The sequence below is a fragment of the Denticeps clupeoides genome, chromosome 3, assembly GCF_900700375.1.
Source record: "Denticeps clupeoides chromosome 3, fDenClu1.1, whole genome shotgun sequence".
NCBI lineage: Eukaryota > Metazoa > Chordata > Actinopteri > Clupeiformes > Denticipitidae > Denticeps > Denticeps clupeoides.
In genome coordinates, this window is record NC_041709.1 from 1,151,195 (window position 1) to 1,160,009 (window position 8,815).

Consider the following 8,815-nt stretch of genomic DNA (forward strand, 5'->3'; position numbering starts at 1 on the left):
GAGAAGCCCAAGGAAGGAATCCACCTCCTCCGTCTCACCCATGGACCCGAACACAGCGCCTCAACACACAGTGTGCAGCGTTGAAAAATACCAAAACGCGACCAGAACCCGCCAACACGCTGCCAACATGCTGCCCACGTCCTGCAGCGGCTACACAGCAGGGGACGACTAAATAAACGGCCGAGACAGCAGCTCCGGACCTTATGGTGATAAACTGACGTTGTCCCTGAGAACACGCACATCGTGAGCGGGTGGCCGGTGACGTCTCGACGTCCACGTGCCGTGCAGGGGGACCTTTTCCCTTCACCTGTCCCCTCAGATAAGCACGTGCTGCCTTTCCGGTTTTACGGCGTAGCCTGAAATGCAAATGAGGAGGAGAGAGACAGGACGTGGAGGAGAGTGGCCTGTAGAAGTATGGGGGCACCATCAACACCATTCACCAACCATAAATATTGGCGCAGACAGGAAGTAGTAATGTCTGCCATTTCTCCCCCCCCCCCCCAAAAAAAAAAAACCCAGCTGGTTCTTCTGAGACTTTTTAGGGGAGGGGCGGGAAATTCTCTGGGCGGAAAAAGCATGACAAAGGGGAGGTAACCTTTCCCCTTATGACATCATAAGGGGAGAAATTCCAGATCCGACCGTCTGAGCGAAAAAGAATGACCAAATCACTTTTTCTATCGCCATTTATGGCCTTTTCATAAAGAACACGCCAAATTACTTGTGATTGTGAGCCCATGACTTCAAAAACACACTAAAAAACTAAAAACACAGCATGCACGCGACACGGACGAGTGCATCAGGACGGTGCGGTGCCGCTCCGCTCCTGGGCCCCATGATCACGCGGCGCACCACCGGCTCCACGGCCAGCGCAGAGAGCGCCCCCCCTCGCTCCAACGTGTCCCACTCCTGACCGTTAACGGACGTGCGCCGCGGCGTCACCGCCCAGGTATCTATAGGTGGGGATCCTCTTCACCCAGTACCCGCCCCGGCGTTTTGCCACCCGGTGGTGTCCAGCTGACACCCCGAGGTTGAACAGAGAGGAGGAAGGGAGGAGAGAGAGAGAGAGAGAGGGAGAGAGAGAGAAGCTCCGTTTCCTAGGTGGAATACATTACAGCGAGTGGCGCAATCTTCTGCAAATCAACCTCAGATGGCCACCAGCTATTCTGCAGCCGCCGTGCAGCCGCCGTGCAGGGAGCAAATTCCCTGAGCATTTTAACCAGATGCGTCCCGGCCGTGGAAGACACACTTATGGATAAAAGGAGCTAGAAAAGCAATTGTCGGCATCGGAGATGGCATGCAGAGAAACAGATAGGAAAAGCAAAAAGTGGGGAAAAAATGTGTGTGTGTGTGTGTTTAAAAGAGGAAGTTCTGACAAACTGAGCTGCTATCTGTTGTGGTGGAAGGAAGTTCGCTGATCTTTGCAGTGGAGACTGTACCGTATCCTGACTAACTCTGGTGGGCCGGACAACCCAAAACGCCGTAAATAATGGACGCCGGACCTCCAGCGGGCATGCCGGAGCGGCGTGGCCGCACCTCTCCTGCCTGCTGAACCTGCACGCCGTTGTGTCCTCCAAAATAAAGACACCTTTCATTACCCAGCGGCCCCGGAGAGCCAGAAGTTAGATTTCATCCCCGGGGGTCCCATGCAAAAACAACCCCCCCCCTTCACACACGGAGCACCGGCAACGGGACCGGCCTGGACTGACAAGTCGAGCACTGTGAGCTCAATGTCAGCTTCAATACGTGGGTGAAATATTACTGTTTTACATATAGGCCAACACACACACGTACATATATATACATACATACATACATACATACATACATACATACATACATACATATGTATATATATATAAAAAGCAAAAATGAAAGCCAGCGCGGAAGTCGGCGCACCTGCTTTTGGCCGCTTATACTTCACTACATCCAGCCACATTCACTAGAAAACCGGCAGATATGAAATATGAATATCACGACATCAAAGCACGTCGTGTCATCGCTGCTGCTTTTGTTCGGCGAGCTCGGCTCCGTCCTGATGTTGCGAGAAATTGAATTTATTTTATTTTTTTTGGTAACGGGGGGGTTTCAGCTCTTTATGGAAGCGGCAGCATTGAACCAGTCACCAACAAACCCGTTCCCAACAATTCAGAGTGTCCCTGGTACAGAGGACAGAAGATAAAAAAAACAGAGCAAGACGGTCAGCGTCGGCTCCCCGTGGGAACCCAGGTAAGAGAAACGAACCCCCAAAAACTTCCCGGCTGGCCAGCGCCGCGTGGAAAAACGGACGTTACTCACTTCGCGGTTCACGTGGACGGCGGACGGTCGCGGGAGGAGCGGCGGAGAGACGCGACGCCCGGCGGTGCGGTGCGGTGCGGTGCGGTGCGGTGCGAACTGTCCGCCTTGCGCTCCAGCCTGATTCCAGCGCGGGCCGCTGCTGGGCGCAATGTTGCCAGGTGGCGACAAAACCCCCCCCCACGACGTTTCACTAAATTCCTGAATAAGACGAGCCAGTTTAGAGCCATTTAAAACACGTTGCGGATAACAGGCGGGTGGTACGAAAAGTTGACTGACCCCAAAACTGATTTTTTTGTTCTTGTGGCGAAAATTTACTGTGACTATTCGCATTTAATTACACACACAAAAAAAAAACTATTTTTGTGCAAATGTCCCACATTAATTACACATGCACCTCAAAATCCAATTTTATTTGTGTTCTAATATTCTCAGTAGATATATTTTTATGTAGTATAAATGAACGCATTACAAACATACATGGCAAAGTATTCAATAATCAGCCGTGGCAATATTTTCCATGTGTTTTGCCCGGCCTTGTTTGATTTAAGGCCCCATTACTGTTTAAAAAAAAAAAAAAGGAAAAAAAAAAAAGAAGTGACCTGGCAACCCCGCGGAGCACACACGAGACCGGAGATGAACGAGGCGAACGCGCATGCGCGGGACAGGATCGATCGCCGATGCGCGGCGCGAGGACCGCGTACAGGAGGCATGGTAACGTCAACGTTACATGACGACAACAACAACAACAACAACGACGACGACGTGATCTCTCATCGTAAGAAGAAAAGAAAAAAAACCAGCCGCTTAAAAAACGGGTTTCGAACAACGTCACGTTTCCCTCGGCAATCGGCGAAAAGTTCCCTTCGCTTCTTCACATTTAAAAAGGACAAACACACCCGGCTGTGCGCGTTTTTCTCCTCCGATCCTGGCCGCCGCCTGATAAATAATTCAAGCGCGGCGGCGGCGGCGGCATTAATCCGCACCAGCACCAGCACCACCACCAGCACCACCGGAGAACATCTTCTCGCAGTAACGGAGGCGGCGAGGCCGCGGGACACCGACCGACGGCAAAGTTCCGCCCGCGATTAAAAGGACCGGCTCCGGGACGAGCTGCCGGTAGCCCGGCGGAGTTCCGCGGCGACACGCCGAACTCGACCGCGACGGCGGCAAATTACCGTGGCACCTCCAGGCGAGCCCGCTTTTCCGCTCCCTTTCTCCTTCTCGCCGCGTCCCCCGGCCGGTTCGAGTATTTAGACCGGGGCTTCGTTCACGTGACGACCTCCGCCGGTCCTGATTGGAGGACGCTGGCGCCGCCGCCCTCCTCCGCGCACCTGTACCCGGCGCGCCGCCGACCTCACCTGGGCTCCCGGGGTTGCCGGTTCGAGCCCCGATCCGCCGAGGTGCCACTGAGCAAAGCGCCGTCAACACACACTACTCCCCTGTCATGGCTGCTCACTGGTTAAAGGCAGAGGACACATTTCGTTGTGTCACCGTGCGCTGTGCCGCAGTGTTTCACAATGACAATCACTTCTCTTTCATGTATTTCTGTATATTTCATTGGAGAAATTATTCATGCATGAGGCATGTAGTGTGAAGCCAGATGACGGATAAATATAGATACGGTATACGAGAAAATACGAGGAGACATCTTCCTGTTAGGTGTGTGTAGCAAGGCCCACACCAGGCATGCAAAGAGACTGGTCTGTCGAGTGTAACTGGACGCTTCACACTGACACACGAGCACACACACAAAAGCAACACAGAATACTGATATATAACACAACTAGAACACCTTCAGGACAAATAAGTTATGCAAGGGCACTGATGTCTCACTTTTGTCTTTCCAGTTTGCTTCCATAGAAAAACACTGTGAACACGCCCATTTGTGTGTAATGAAATAAAACGAAACATCATCCTCAACCAGACACCCCCACCCTTCCCATAAAAAAAAGTCTTACTTTAGCTGTATTAAGGGTGAAAAAACAAGTTAATGTCCACAATTTTGCATGAAGTCATATTAGTGGGTGTTATAGCGGTGTAGTTTGACTGATTGTAATTTTCACTTTATGAGTGCATCGTAGAGCAGCCGGCACACAATGTGATATCCACCATCTGTTAAAATAAATTAACACTCAAACCACTGCACAGTCTAAAGAGGCACCAACCATGGGTGCAATAAAGTACCTATAGAAGACAATCACATGTCTGCTTCCTGCCGGGGCTCTGTGAGCGGATGTGCACTTCTGATAATACACGACACCCGTCTTATTTGAACAAAAACCTTTCTACCAAGCTAGCAGGATGGCGGTGTCTCCTGGAGCACATGTGCCAGGACCCTGCAGTTCCTGTCAGTGTCTGATGACATGCCTCCTTCCATCTGATTCAACTCTTCATTTCTGTAAAGGAGGAATGAGATTTCCAGTGAGCGGGGCGTGATGCATTTGTTCCTTCACAATTCACAGATGTGTGTGTGTCGAATGTCATGATAACAGCACAACCGTTTCTGTGTCGGGTTAACAGACTAATGCCGAGGCTGCTGAAACAGATACCGCAGTATATCCCCCCCCCCCCATCCCTTGTCTCAGCTTCTTTAATGGATTCGTATAGCGTGTACTTGAGATGTATAGTAACATAAGGACTGCTGTGACAACCTGGCAACAAAAAAAAAACAACTATTCAGTACCTGAGAATAAAGCAGCACAGATGGCCTTGTGGTCCCCAGACCCCTCCATCTCCCTGCCACCGGACACCACTATTAGTTATCGTGGCTGTTTAGACCTTTCCTAATGTTACAGAGTGCAGAAGATGCTCCAGCTTCAGGGTCAGTCTTCCAGCCTCCCATTCAGGACTTTCAGCAAGGTCAAGGATTTCGAAAAGGTTCCTGCAGACTGGTCAACGCCATTCTGAATTACGATCATCATGTCCGGACGTCATTTCAGGCGTCAACCCCCTCAGGGCAAGACCACGGATGAGTGACAGCCGCCCACTGCCACTTAGCTGGTAGAGCAGCATTTCGCTGAGACTGACAGATCTGTGTTCAAGGTGGCGGCGATGTTTCATGATACAGATATAAGGTGCTGGATATCATGGGTTGTCGTCAACGTGTCAGCCACCAAAAACAGCTCCTAAAACCTCCTAAAATGGCTTCAAATACATAGATCAGCATCACTGGGTAAGACACACTGCAGCACAGCACACGGTGACACAACGAAATGTGTCCTCTGCTTTTAACCATCACCCTTAGTGAGCAGGATTTGAACCGGCAACCTTCTGATTAACATATTAAAACACCCCAGATGTTCCAGGTCCTGTCACGATTCACATTAACACACATTTTAATATACTAACGCAAAAAGTGTCACCCAGGAAACATGGCTAATTTCTGATTAGCGTGATAGGAACATCTGAGAGTGCTAACGCTGGTCTTTAAATGGTTAAATGAGCACGTAGTGTGTTAATTCAGGGAACAGGTATGTGCACCACGGTGTTAAGCGTAGAGTCGGCTTGGTAACGCTCCAGAAGGCTCAGAAGATGTTCAGTTGGATAGAAGCTGCCAACTGATTCAGCACTGGGGATCAAAGAGGACGGACTTACAAACCCTGTCCTGTCAGCACCATCAAGCGTCCCCAAACGTTGCAGATTTGAAATGGAAGGGGGAAAAAACGGAGGTGGACACGTGCCACTTGGCCATCTGGCTGCTGGCACGGCCACAAGAGCGCTGGGGAGACGGTCACCAGATGGCTGTGCCAGAGTGGCACGGGCGATGGGGCACCGGCAGTGGAAAGGAGGCGTGGGGCTGGCAGGTGGCATTAGGGCCAGATAATGGGGTCGGGTGGCAGAAGCGGGCATCGCCGAGGCCGCACCCGGCTCGCTCGGCAGCATCCAGCGCGTTGTTCTCGCGCCTTTTAATTTACAGCAGATGCAGATTGTCAACAGTGGCCGCCGTTCGCAGCAGTTTATTGGCCGTGGCAGCTGTCTGAGATACGGGACGCTGCTTTGTTAAGAGCGTGATTGATGAATTTCCTCCCACACTGGGGCGAGAGAGAGAGAGAGAGAGAGAGAGAGAGGGGAGACGAGGCCATGGAACGGCGAAGACAAGGAGCTCTTTTGTTTTGCGTGTGTGTGTCTGGTCATTCGTCTCTTCCTACACAGCGCACACACACACACACACCTGTCACCTATCGTCCATGTGGGCCGGTCGCTGTGCAAACCCCTATAATGAACATCTGTTGCTGCTAATAGGTGACAGCAAGGTGAGAAAGCCTCATCTCTCTCTCTCTCTCTTTGTTAGCTTACTTGTTATCCACTGTCATATCTTGTTACAGAAGACAGCGCTCTTTCATTCCGACTATTCTTAACGGGAATGGCAATCCGCTGGTCCACCGGCTGAATTCGGATTAAAACATTTTTTTTTATCTTCCCACCCTTTAAATAGTCAGCGCTCAAGCACTCACGGACTCTGTACGTGTCTCCCCGAGGTGTTAAATCATTTCTTCTTTTTAAATGAGGTGGGCTGAACAGTGTGAAAATGAACGTTCCTTCTCACGTTAGCATGCGACGGAGGACGAGCGAGGGGTTTTTCTGCCGCACGGAAGCGGCGGGCATGATGAAAGTCGACGCAACCACGAAGTCTCCTGCATCGTCCGCACTCACTGATGCAAACACAGCAGTGCAAAGTGTTGAAGAACGCCACGTTCTCCATATTGACGGCGATGCAGCTCCTATTTACAAGGAAAGTAAAATAAAAAGCAGAGTGAGAGAGAGGGAGAGAGAGAGAGAGAGAGCAAACGGACAGACAGGGAAGTGGTGCAACGGCTTATCTTTTGATCAGCGAACCCGAGATCAGGCCTGACAGGTTCTGCTGGAAAAGCGGTGGCTCGTCTCGGCAGTGGCAGACGTCAGACTGGCACGTCGGATGGGACTCATTGGCTCTCCTCCATTCCCCTCGCCACCCAGCCCTATACTGTTTCCTGCCTCTCCCTGGGACTACGTGGTCCTTTCATCTCCCTCAGGCTCCTCTGCATCTCCCACCCTCTCTCTCTTTTGAGGCAGCGTGCCCCCGGAGCCCACACTTCATCACATCAAAGCAGGCACTCGGCAAAACGCAGGCCAACGGAAAGGCTCCCGGTAGCTTGATCCAAGCAAGAGACAGGAAGTGGAGAAACAGTGAATGCACCTCCACCTTCATTTATTTTGTGAGAACAATTAAACGAACAAACGCAGCAGGAAATATGGCGCCACCAGATTTTGGCAACAATCAAGGAGGTCCTTCCAAAATTCATGACTGGCCTAACAATTGATGCCAGAGTCTTGGGTGAAAACTGGTTAAACAAGTTACATTTTATCTGGTATTTTTGGTATGTTTTCTGGTCAAACCAACTCGACAAAAGAAGGCAGACGTCCTGGGACACCTCGGGCTCTATCATACATCCACTATAAGCAATTTTACAAGTTCCATGTCCCCATCGTCAGGCTAGTGCGCCAGAGCCTTTTGGCCACATCCTGTTTTATTTTGCCATCATTGCCCTGATTGTGTTCACCAGGGCGTGTGTATATATATATGCATTCTTTCTCTGTCTTGTCCATTGCCTACATTTTACCTGGATAAGTGTTGATACTGTATACACAGCCTATGTGCTTTTGGCCATGTTCAGGTGGGGAATATAAATAAAGACAATTGTCTGTCATTACTTCAGTACTTGGTTTTGATGTCATTTTTTTAACGCAACAGAACATGGTGACCTTTGACCTCCTCTCCTGAGTCCTGAGTCCTGAGCCGAGGAGTATGGGTAAGAAAGCTCTGCACTGAGCAGTGATTAAGGAGTGCTGTGCTCCGTTTGGGCTGTGAGTCATGGTGCTCATCACAGCCTGCTGCTCGCTCTGGCTCTGACTACTGGAGATAGCACAGGGGGTGGTGGGATTGTTCAGCAACGCCGTTCAGCCGGCGAATACGGCGGATCACCAGAGCCGCCCATCTGTGTGCTGCCGAGCCCAGACAACAGAATGTCCGTACGGCGAGAACGCAGAGACAACAAACCACATCCACCCACAGGGACGCGTTAAAGGACGCGGAGGAGGAGAACACAACATGGCCGACAGGCTCTTGGGTAACTTGGAAAAACAGACCAGAATCCCCTGCCAAAAATTCCCATAGGAATTTTCCGCTGGAAACCTGCAAAGATTATGCCAAATTTTGGCCACTGCATGATTTCCATCCATCCATCTCTGTGACCGTTCTGTTGCAGGGTATTCATTCTACAAGACATCTGATAGCTTTAAAGGCCACGTATGCTCCATCAGAACTCAATAGGAAAATGTGTATTAACACAGAATAGCACAGAGACCTTTGGACTATTTCTATTCATCAGAAGCTACAGTGATTCACAGAGCATTCATTACACTATCAAAGTACAGCTATTAGAGCTCTCAATGCTGGACACTCTGGGTGCTTTAAAGTTCTGAATACAGCCTCCATCTACTCTTCCTACAGCCTCCATCTACTCCATCGCTCACGCTTTTA

The 8,815-nt window shown here is 50.5% G+C and overlaps 1 protein-coding gene across 4 annotated transcripts in view; it reads right to left on the bottom strand.

Moving 5' to 3' along the window:
• The window catches only part of strbp (spermatid perinuclear RNA binding protein), a 58,209-nt gene extending 54,520 nt beyond the window's left edge, over positions 1-3,689 (bottom strand). For 2 of the 4 annotated variants that reach the window (XM_028970944.1, XM_028970947.1), the window contains exon 1: positions 3,471-3,689. The gene's annotated coding sequence lies outside the window, so the exon portion shown is untranslated. Of the gene's footprint in view, positions 1-2,295; positions 2,434-3,470 lie in introns of those variants that run through there. The other 2 variants (XM_028970946.1, XM_028970948.1) reach the window with 2 other exon arrangements.
• Between the last annotated feature and the right edge of the window lie 5,126 nt (positions 3,690-8,815).